Source organism: Bos taurus, chromosome X (assembly GCF_002263795.3).
Source record: "Bos taurus isolate L1 Dominette 01449 registration number 42190680 breed Hereford chromosome X, ARS-UCD2.0, whole genome shotgun sequence".
NCBI lineage: Eukaryota > Metazoa > Chordata > Mammalia > Artiodactyla > Bovidae > Bos > Bos taurus.
Window position 1 is genome coordinate 133,575,567 of NC_037357.1, and position 10,407 is coordinate 133,585,973.

At 53.9% G+C, this 10,407-nt stretch overlaps 1 protein-coding gene across 6 annotated transcripts in view; it reads right to left on the reverse strand.

The window, feature by feature from the left end:
• TBL1X (transducin beta like 1 X-linked) overlaps window positions 1-9,989 on the reverse strand; it is a 246,677-nt gene extending 236,688 nt beyond the window's left edge. For 5 of the 6 annotated variants that reach the window (XM_059883400.1, XM_059883399.1, XM_059883401.1 and 2 more), the window contains exon 1: window positions 9,937-9,989. The gene's annotated coding sequence lies outside the window, so the exon portion shown is untranslated. Of the gene's footprint in view, window positions 1-8,783 lie in introns of all 6 variants that reach the window. The other variant, XM_059883398.1, reaches the window with a different exon arrangement.
• Between the last annotated feature and the right edge of the window lie 418 nt (window positions 9,990-10,407).

Here is a 10,407-nt window from a genome sequence, read left to right on the forward strand (position 1 = left end):
TGATTTAAACCACCGTTAACTCAACGTTCAAAACACAAAGATCATGGCATCCAGTCCCATCACTTCATGGCAAATAGATGGGGAAATAATGGAAACAGTGACAGACTTTGTTTTCGCGGGCTCCAAAATCACTGCAGATGGTGACTGCAGCCATGAAATTAAAAGACACTTGCTCCTATGACCAACCTAGACAGCATGTTAAAAAGCAGAGACGTCACTTTGCCAACAAAGGTCCATCTAGTCAAAGCTATGATTTTTCCAGCAGTCACGTATGGATGTGAGGGTTGAACCATAAAGAAAGCTGAGTGCCAAAGAATTGATGCTTTTGAACTGTGGTGTTGGAGAAGACTCTTGAGAGTCCCTTGGACTGCAAGGAGATCCAACCAGTCCATCCTAAAGGCAATCAGTCCTGAATATTCATTGGAAGGACTGAGGTTTAAGCTCCAATACTCCGGCCACCTGATGGGAAGAACTGACTCATTGGAAAAGACCCTGATGCTGGAAAAGATTGAGGGCGGGAGAAGGGGACGACAGAGGGTGAGATGGTTGGATGGCATCACCGACTCAACAGACATGGGTTTGGGTGCACTCCGGAAGTAGGTGATGGACAGGGAGGCCTGGCGTGCTGCAGTCCGTGGGGTCGCAAAGAGTCGGACACGACTGAGCAACTCAACTGAACTGAAACCGTAACCTATAGTGTTTAAAAAAAAAAAAAAGACAAGAGCTTCCCTGGTGGACCAATGGTTAAGAATCTGCCTTGCGATGGAAGGGAAAAGGGTTCGATCTCTGGCCAGGGAAGATCCCTCAGGCCACAGTGCAACTGAGCCCGAGGGCTACAAGCGCTGAGCCCCTGAGCTGCAACTGCCGACACCCAAGCGCCACAGAGCCCGTACTCTGCCACAAGAGACGCCACCGCAACGAGAAACTTAAGCACTGCCGTGAAGATTAGACCCTGCTCGCCGGAACAAGAGAAAGCCCGCATGAAGCAACAAAGACCCATCACAGCCAAGAAACTGCAATCAATTAAAAAAAAAAAAAAAGCTATCGTCAATAGTGAAGCAGGCTTCCTTTTCCATATTAGAATCCGCACACACGAGACGTTCGAAAGGCTTCACGGCTAGCTCCTTAACGCCTTCAACGCTACAGGTGAGGACACACACAGGGTCAGTGACTTCAACACAAGCCCAAGGCTGGACTCACCTGGCCAAAACATCAGGCAAAGGCTTGTCCTAAGAGAACATGCCATGTCTCACTTGATCACAGACAGTGAAATGACAACCCAAGGTAGAATGTAGGTCAGCAACCACAGAGAAACACAGCTGTAGGAATTTTATTGCTACGACAAGCAAATGCCAGCACAAGTGGGTATTTTTAGCCTGCCTTATGGCCCTGGTATTAACCCACTGGGAAAAACCACTGCCTCGAAAAGGCAAGTCCAGTTTTTGAAACTCAAGACATGAGCTACGAATATACAGGACATATTCAATGTCTCTCCACGGGACTGCTGGGAAAGTCTGAACGTGGCTCCCCAAAAAATGTCCCACCTCAACTGACCTCGCAGCAAGGACTGCCCGGCATAGGAAGAGACTAAATCTCAGGCAACTAGACCACAAGACACCTAACATTTTATCACTGTGATCTCTTCAGTATTAAGAATTAAGTATTAAGAAGCTCTAAGTGTGGTTTTCCCTTGCTTTTGATCATATGCATGGTGCAGAATGATTCTCAGGAAAACACACTGGCCCAAGTGTTCAGTTAACTAGCTCAGTCACATCCATCTGACTCTGCGACCCCATGGACTGCAGCACGCCAGGCCTCCCTGTCCCATCACCAACTCCTGGAGCTTGCTCAAACTCGTGTCCATCAAGTCGGTGAGGCCATCCAACCATCTCATCCTCTGTCATCCCCTTCTCCTCCCGCCTTCAATCTTTCCCAGCATCAGGGTCTTTTCCAAGGAGTCAGCTCTTCACATGAGGTAGCCAAGGTATCGGAGTTTCAGCTTCAGCTTCAGTCCTTCTGATGAATATTCAGGACTGATCTCCTTTAGGATGGACTGGTTGGATCTCCTTGCAGTCCAAGGGACTCTCAAGAGTCTTCTCCAAGACCACAGTTCAAAAGCATCAATTCTTAGGCACTCAGCTCTCTTTATGGTCCAACTCTCACATCCATACATGATTACTGGGAAAACCACAGCTTTGACTAGATGAACGTTTGTCAACAAAGTAATGTCTCTGCTTTTTAATACTCTGTCTAGGTTGGTCAGAACTTTTCTTCCAAGGAACAAGCATCTTCTAATATCATGGCGCAGTCACCATCTGCAATGATTTTGGAACCCAAAAAAATAAAGTCTGCCACTGTTTCTACTGTTTCCCAATCTATTTGCCATGAAGTAATGCCATAATTCTAGTTTTCTGAAGGTTGAGTTTTAAACCAGCTTTTTCAATATCCTCTTTCACTTTCATCAAGAGGGTCTTCACTTCCTCTTTGCTTTCTGCCATAAAGGTGGTGTCACGTGAGGCTATTGATATTTCTTCAGCAATCTTTATTTCACTTTGTGTTTTATCCAGCCCGGAATTTAGCATGATGTACTCCTTGGAAGGAAAGTTATGACCAACCTAGACAGTATATTCAAGAGCAGAGACATTACTTTGCCCACAAAGGTCCATCTAGTCAAGGCTATGGTTTTTCCTGTGGTCATGTATGGATGTGAGAGTTGGACTGTGAAGAAGGCTGAGCGCCGAAGAATTGATGCTTTTGAACTGTGGTGCTGGAGAAGACTCTTGAGAGTCCCTTGGACTGCAAGGAGATCCAACCAGTCCATCCTAAAGGAGATCAGTCCTGAGTGTTCATTGGAAGGACTGATGTTGAAGCTGAAACTCCAATACTTTTGACCACCTTGTGCGAAGAACTGACTCATGTGAAAAGACCCTGATGTTGGGAAAGAATGATTGAAGGCGGGAGGAAAAAGGGACGAAGATGAGATGGCTGGATGGCATCACCAACTCGATGGACACGAGTCTGAGTAATCTCCAGGAGTTGATGACGGACAGGGAGGCCTAGCGTGCTGCAGTCCATGGGGTCGCAGAGAGTCGGACACAACTGAGCAACTTCCCTTTCCCTTTTCACCCTGATTCTGGTGGTGCTGGTTACAGACATTTCAGCAGGCAGAAATTCAAACTCCATCATATAGTAAATCTGGGAAACACACAGAGTATATATGTGTCTATATATAGCATGTATCTGTGTGTGTGTGTGCACGAGCATATGCCAGCCCTGAAATTTAGCTCAAGAGGAGAGAAAAAGATAAGGAAAGCAAGCAGGCAACTGCTGGAGACCACCGGAACCAAGAAAGACACAGTATTCTTGTTATTATTGGATGCATCCCCAGGCACTCCCAACTTCAGAGAATAAGACATAAGCACACCGGGCTCCAAGCACGATGATAACCCTGTCTGTTAACACAACAAGCCTGAGAAATAAATTTTATTTTCTCTCTGTGTCTCTCTCTCTCGCCATGAGAAAACTAAGGCCAGGGGAGGTCACTGATATGCCCAAAGGCGACGTCAGTGCATGGTGAGCTGGCCTCAAACCAGATTTTCTTCAGAGCCCTGCCCCAAGACCCCCAGGACCACCAGGACCTCACAAGGCCCCCAACCTGGGTGTGCCTGGCGCTCCCCTGGGGCTCCCAGAGGAAGGCGCTTCAGGCTGGCTCCGGGGGACCCCAGTGCACACAGGGACCAGACTCTGGGTGCCACGGCTGACCCCCACCCACCCACTGCAGGTCCACAGCCCTGCGGCTTCCCAGCCCTTGTCCACTAATCCACCAGTCACAGGAGGGGACCCAGCCTGAATCCCGCAAGTAGGGGACCCCATGCCCCTGCCCTCCGGAGCACCCCCAGCGGTGGAGGTCAGCCTCCCCCGCCCAGTCCAGGTTAACCCACACGGCCCCGGGCCCTGTGAGGGTCTGAAATCAGCAGACAGGTGCTAGGTTCCCCCCCACCCCAATAAATGCCCAAAGTCCCCAGAAGCTGACTGAGAGCAAAACCTGGGCAAATCTGCAGTGACATCAGCAAAACCCACAGGAAGGAGCCCAGCGCAGGGGTGCAAAGCCTCGAGGGCTCTGAAAAGTTGAAGACAGAGCCGGGGCTGAACTGGGGGTAAACACATTCTAGCCCCCCGAGCCCCTCCAGCTTCTGTGGTCCCCAAAGGCCATCCAGCTGGCCACCTCCTCCTGTTCACTTGTCTTCCCTTCCTTCTAAAGCATCCTAAAACGGCCTGCGAGGACCACAGCACCCAATGCCTACCTGGTCCCACCAGCCCACTGGCCCCCGGACCAAAACAGGACTCAAGACTCACGGCGCTGGGTCCTTCTTTGGGGGCGGCTCTGTACCACGGAGCACCGTGAGAGGGGACTCAACATCCGTGGGCCCACCAGGAGACCACCGTCCCCTCACCCCCCGACACATGACCACCGCAGATGTCTCCAGACGCTGCCAAACACCGTAGGGGACGAAAGTGCCTGAACTGAGGACTGCGAGTGGATGATGAGCTTCCCGCGTTCAAACGCTGAGGACACTGTTTCCATGTGCAACTATCTCGTCTACCTTCACCTGCTAAAACTTTTCTCTTCAACCTGCGAGCCAAAGCTTCACGGCTCCCTTCCGCCCACCAAGAGCTAACCAGACCCATGGAAGTGGTACCCAACTTCCTGCGGAAGATAGAAATAGTCTTCCCTCTGCTTCTCTTTGTCTTCAACCTGTGAGCCAATGCTTCATGGCTCCTTTCCACCCACCAAGAGCAAACCAGACCCATGGAAGTGGTACCCAACTTTCGATGTTAAGACAGAAATAATCTCCCCTCTGTTTCCAAGTGTATGTTTGTTCCAAGTAAATTGTTTTCAATGGCTTCCACTTCACACCTGCATCCTTCCGTCTGGCAGAAGATTCCCAAGAAATATTTGATGGCGATGATCTCACACAAGAGGGCTTGCAGGAGGCCATCCCCTCTGTGAGCTTACAACCACCCTGGATCAAGTTTCTGGGGAGCACATTCGTGACCGCCTGCATTTCCCGCCACCCTTCCCCCGAGGTTTTAAACTTGCTTTCTCCCCTTCCCTTTAAAAAAACAAGTGGACTCCGTCCGTCTGTCCCTTCACACATCCAGCTTTTCTTTTGGTTTTGACTGGTGATATGGCCAGGCCTATCCGTTTGGTCCAGCCCCATGGGAAGGATGGATGGGGGGAGAGGGCCACAGAGGGCCAGCCCCGAGGGGACAACTGGTGTCCAGTTACTTCCTTCACGCTAAAAATAGTTATGGGAAAAAAAAAAAAAGGTTTATCATCTTTTCCACTTAAGCATGTTTACAGAACGACTTGAGTCTTGCCTCCCGATTGAACTATATTTTTTAAGTGTCTCGGGTGCTGAGAGAGGAACAGCTTATTACTGCAGGTCATGTACTTTTCTAAAGGAGAAACAGGAGGCAACACCTGGGGGGCCTCATTTCACAGGGCAGTGCGATCGGGCTGGTCCCTGGCGCCGGTCAGACCTGGCGATGCTCCTGGACAAGAGCTGGGCGAGGGGGCATCCCCAGAGTTGGCATGAGGAGCCCTCCTTCCCAATAGGTCACTGAGGGAGGCTATGAATTCCTGATGCTCAGGACCTAGGGGAGATGCCTTCTCTGGGTCTGGCTTCCCCCGGCTGGAACCCATTTTGCCACTCTGCAAGCAAAATAATTGTGACTATCCCTAAGTCACCAAAGATTTGAGGTGTCTCAAAGGCTGACAGCTCTTGAGATGAAAGCAAGACTAAAGACAAATGGCACAAAGGGGCCATCTGGGAAGTCACCTCTCTCCCAGAAGCAGAACTGGGTTTCCCGCCCCCCTCCTGATTTACACATGAAATTTCTAATCCGTGGCTATTAAAAGAAAAAAAAAAAAAACGCAAAAGATTATGCAAAGAACACATCATAAGGAATTTACCATCCTGTGCAGAGACCGGTGTACAGGAAACGGGCACCATTCAGCCACTTGCTAAAAACACACTGACCGTTGTGAAGTCTCATCTGTAGGGAGGATTCCTTGTCAGCCTGCTTGATACAGAAGAGTTTGCCCTCAGGACATTAAAACTTAGAACATAAACTTGGCTTGGGGTGGGGGAGAAGTGGGGGGCGTATCAGATATGTTCTCTCAATCAGCTACATGGGGCCACACTGTTAGCAATACCTTGAGACCCCAAGGGATGTTGGCCACAACAGACTCGGGCCGGCAACGTGGGGACTGGCTTTTTTCCAGAAGGGGAAACTGACGCACACCCTTTTTCCGAAGTTGAATCCTCACGAAAACTCCAGCTTGGAGTCCCGGTTTTCTAATTCAGAAATGATCCACACCACCTCAACCTTAAAACCACAGCTGTCGATCTCACTGAAATCACTTTCCCAGGTGACTTGCTAGCTGAAATCTTTTTTAAGGTCTACGTTGGCCACCTGATGCGAAGAACTGACTCATTGGAAAAGACCCTGATGCTGGGGAAGATTGAGGCCAGGAGGAGAAGGGGACTACAGAAGTTGAGATGGTTGGATGGCATCACCGACTCGATGGACATGGGTCTGGGTGAACTGCGGGAGTTGGTGATGGACAGAGAGGCCTGGCGTGCTGCGGTTTATGGGGTCGCAAAGAGTCGGACAAGACTGAGCAACTGAACTGACTAACCAGTAACTGTCTAAAACTCTTACAGCCTCTCCCCTCCTTCCACAAGGAGCAGGCTAACTCTTTACTGGTTTCTTTACAGATCCTTACTTGTAGTAAATATAGAGTGCGTGTGTGATAAATCACTTCAGTCATGTCCAACTCTTTGCAACCCCGTGGACTGTAGCCCACCAGGCTCCTCTGACCATGCGATTCTCCAGGCAAGAATACTGGAGTGGGTTGCCATTTCCTCCCCCAGGGGATGTTCCCAACTCAGGGATCCAACTCCAGTCTCCTGCATTCCAAGCGGATTCTTCACCACTGAGCCACCAAGGAAGCCCAACTACAGAGCACCGCTCCCAAACTGGACCTTCTTCAAGTTCTATACTGATGACCCCCAAACACATCTATTGAGGATCTGAATTATGGACAAAGCCCTGAAACAACACAACTGGGCATTTTAGTAAAACCACCACTAATAAATGAATTTTAATCAACTGGAATCTAAATATGCCCAGGTGGGCAGTGGGTACCACCCCAGATAATTAAGCTATGGATAAAACAAGGCCTCTGTGATTGACCTTTCATGATTTCTGTTGAGAAATCTAGGGTTTTATATATAGAAAGAGAGAGTTCAATCTAAGATTCTGTGTGGGGGAGAAAAAGTGTGTGTCTCTGTAATTGAACAAGTTTGTCTCCAAATGGGAACATTCACCCCATGTCAACACAGGAAGACAAAATAACACCAAGCTTCAGAGCTGGGTTTCCAGAATCAATCTTCCCTCCACCATAGATGAGCAAAGTCAGTGTCTTCACAGGGCGTTAAGCGCCTGTAAAATCCTCAGCGCGTGGCATGTGAGTAACCAAAGGACGATGAATTTATCCGCGCCGGAGCAACAGTGAAAATTTACAGGCAAACTCGACGTTTTCAAAAAAACTTACACATAACGGTTCCTCCTCTCTGCTCCTGCACCATCCAATGAGTGCCGTGATCTTGGTTCCCGTTTTTATTTTTGCACATATAGCAAACGAGGCTCGGAAAGCTGGCAGGACTTCAAGGTCAATGGCGGAGCAGGACGTCAGGGTGGGCTGTTTCACTAGTTCAGGCCAGACGGGGACAAAGGTTGCTTTTCCAGCAAAAGCAGTTTTACGTGTCCCCTCAGAGCTGGACTCAGGGGCTCTATACCCGTCTTTGGCCACCTAGCACTGAAACCTACAAACCTCCCACCCAGGTACATTCAGGAAGTCATCACCAGTGAGAACACTGAGGCTCCTCTGGTTCAAAGGGGGTTGACTGCACGCACTTTAACTAAAACACCCCAACTTGCAGGAGGGGCAAGACTCAGGCTCCAGGGGTGAAATTTCAATGACGGGGGGGGGGGGGGGGGGGGGGGGGGCGGGTGGTGCTGATAATACCTGGAGTGACTAAGCCCTGGAAAAAAAGCAGAGCCAACCTCCTTGCTTTGCACAGCACCAAATAAAAAACACCTTAGAGTCTTCACGGGCTGTTCCACAGGTGTGTGTTCACTTAAGGAACTTCACACGCAATGATCCTTCAGGGGCCATTTTAAGACGTGGGTCAAGGGATGGGACTTCCAGCTTTCATTTCCGGATTCGTTATCCAGCTGGGTGGTTTTCCAAGCAATCTGCAGTACATCTGAGATATCTGAACATCCCTTTCACGTGAAAAGCGTCTTCAAGTATCAATGGTTTCCATAATCACCATCTCCCCCACCCCCACCCAATCGCGTCTTTTCTAGGAATGACTAAACTTCCCAGAAGTCCTTCCACCATCTGCTACCCCCGAGGCCACCGATCAGGCTGGACTTAACCCGAGCCTCCCCCGCCATCACCACCCCCTCGCTCCCCAACCCAGACTGGAGTCCCGCCCCTCGCCTTCCAGGTTAACCCAGGGGCTCAGGCGGCGCGTCTGGACAGAAAAACATTCAAGAAGTCAGTTCAAGCCGTATGTGATAAAGCCAAGCAAGAACCCAAACCGCGGCAAAAGGAATAGAGGAGACAGATTTCTATTTCCTCGGCGGTTCCACGCTACAACATCGGCGACAGGAGGGGGAAAAAATCAACAACAACAACACCACACCTCGGACTTTTTAACTTCGTGGAATTTGCAGTGGACTCGGAGGAAGGCCAGGCTGTGCCCTAAAACCATCCCGGTCGCGGGTCTTGCCGCGCACGGGCAACGCACGTGAAGTCGCAGCGCCCGGGGGTCGGGGGGGGAGCCCTTTAGCGAACCCCAAGTGTCACAGTCCCCGGCGACCTCCGGTGGCCCCCGACCAAGCGATGGCGCGCCCCACTCCATTCCGAGCACTGGCCACCCCCACCGCCGTGGGCGAGGTCCCCTCGGGAGGGTGGCGGGGTAGGGGGTGGGGAGAAGGAAGCACCGCCTGGCACGCGGATCTCGGGGCACCCCTCCCCCTAGACCAGGCGCAACAGGTCTACAGCCACCCCCCCCCCCAGGGCGCGCTCTGTAGATCGCCCAGGGACGCCCACCCCCACCCACCCAAGTGGTCCCCACCCTGTTTTCCTCGCTACGGGCCGGGCTGGGAGGGTGGGGGCGCAAGTTGGGGGGAGCTCCCCACTTCCTGACAGTTTCCGCGCCGCAGAAACTGAACCGCCGCGGGCCCGCGCCGCCTCGCCCGCCACTCTGCGCCCTGCGCGCGCCGCCGCGGCGCGCCCCCCGGGGTCCCGGCCCGCGCCCCCCCCCGGGGGGTGGGGCGATGAATGGTACTCCCCTCCCCCATGGGGGGGGGGTCCCCGCGGCCGCGCAGGTTCGCCCAGCCAGCCCCGGGCCCGGAAGACAAAAGCGGCACCGGGAGGGACCAACGGAGCGCTCCCTACCCCCACCCCCCTCGCCAAAACTTACCGATCACCTCCCCCTCCCCAAAACAAAGAAGCCTCCCCTTACCCCCAGCTCCAGTCTCCGCCCGCCCCTCCAACCCCCGACGCGCCGGCACCACTTTGGGGGAGCGGCCCCATCGGGGTATTGTTCAGCCTGCAGGGAGCGCGCGCAACACCCCAGCCCGATCCCCGGGGGACACTTGGGGAAGCTGGGCCCCCTCCCTCCACCGCACCCCCACCCCCCTACCAGAGACGGGGGTCCCCGAGCGGGCGGCCGGCCGGCCTGACCCCCTCAGAGAGCGGGAATGAGCCGGGCCCGGGCCTCACCCCTACCCTGAGCCAGAGAAGTTTCCGCAGCGCGCCCGGCCCGGGCCGAGCCCCGCGCGCACACTTACCTCGCCCTGAGCCGCGCAACTTGTGTCCGGCGCCGCCGCTCCAAGCCTGCGCCCCGCCGGCCGCCGCCGCCGCCGCCGCCGAGCCCGGGCCGCGCCGCGGCAGCCGAGGGCCCGGCGCCCGAAGCCGCCGCGCGCCGCCCCCCCGGGCCGCCCCCGCCCCGCGCCCGCGTCCCCCGCCGCCGCCGAGTCCCCGAGACGCGCGGGCGCTGGAAAGTTTCGGGTGCCGAATGGCGGCGAGGGCGCTGCGGCGGCGGCGGCGGCGGCGGGGTGGGGGCGCGGGCGGCTCCTCGCTCCCGAGCGCGGAGGACGGGGCGGGCGGGGAGGGGGGGAAAACGGCGGCGGCGGGAGAGGGCGGGACGCGGGAGGGACCGGCGCGGCCAGTGACCTCCGCTGGGGAGCGGCCGCCGGAACGCCGACCCCGGCCGGGAGGACGGCCCTGGGCGCCGCCCCCAGCCTGCGCCCGCCCCCGCC